We start from the raw sequence: 651 nt of genomic DNA on the forward strand, positions 1-651 counted from the left end.
TTTGTGCATATTTGTAATTAGGATGGTCTGACCCCTGGAGATCCCCCGGTCCCCTTGAGTGACAATGTCACAATCTGTATCCTGTGAGAATACCCTTCTGCTCTTGGTTTTGCGTCAAGCTTGCGCAAACACACAACCTCATTCATATACAAAGACAGTGGAATTGCGCCTGTCACTACGTGGGTCAAACAGAGCCAGCCCACTCAGAGCGCTATTTAAGGGCCTCTCTTGCACAGTGCAGCGAAGTTTCAGACACACACTTGTTCTGCAGTCAGCGTGTGTTCTCTATCTCTCTCTCTCTCCTCCTCCTCTCTGCCAGAGTTTCACCTGAAGGTATGATCTAAATTTTTTCTTATATTTGAATGTGGAGTGTTGCATGCTTACAGTGTTCGCATGCTTCTGTGTAAAATCTCTTTACACAGGCTACAGTTGTGTAAAATATTGTGTAATATTGTATATTGTGTAATATGCAAGATGTCCCATGGTTTTGAATTTTAGTTTGTAGATTTTAAATAAAACAAAGAAGATATGAAGTGAGTGAATGAGATTTCCAGAGAAATTTCCATTTCAGTTCCTTTTGCTGTTGCTTCTTGGCTTGAATCCAAGAGTTATTTAGGGTTATTCGTTTTTTTTTATATCTCTACACCCCCC

At 40.9% G+C, this 651-nt stretch overlaps 1 protein-coding gene across 1 annotated transcript in view; it reads left to right on the forward strand.

Annotated features, from left to right (window-relative positions):
* Nucleotides 1–259: 259 nt before the first annotated feature.
* Nucleotides 260–651, forward strand: part of LOC107551207 (cholecystokinin) — a 2,410-nt gene continuing 2,018 nt past the window's right edge. The window contains exon 1 of the mRNA XM_016232747.1: nt 260–333. The gene's annotated coding sequence lies outside the window, so the exon portion shown is untranslated. The remainder of the gene's footprint in view (nt 334–651) is intronic.

Source organism: Sinocyclocheilus grahami, unplaced genomic scaffold (assembly GCF_001515645.1).
Source record: "Sinocyclocheilus grahami isolate Dianchi unplaced genomic scaffold, SAMN03320097.WGS_v1.1 scaffold418.1, whole genome shotgun sequence".
NCBI classification, from domain to species: domain Eukaryota; kingdom Metazoa; phylum Chordata; class Actinopteri; order Cypriniformes; family Cyprinidae; genus Sinocyclocheilus; species Sinocyclocheilus grahami.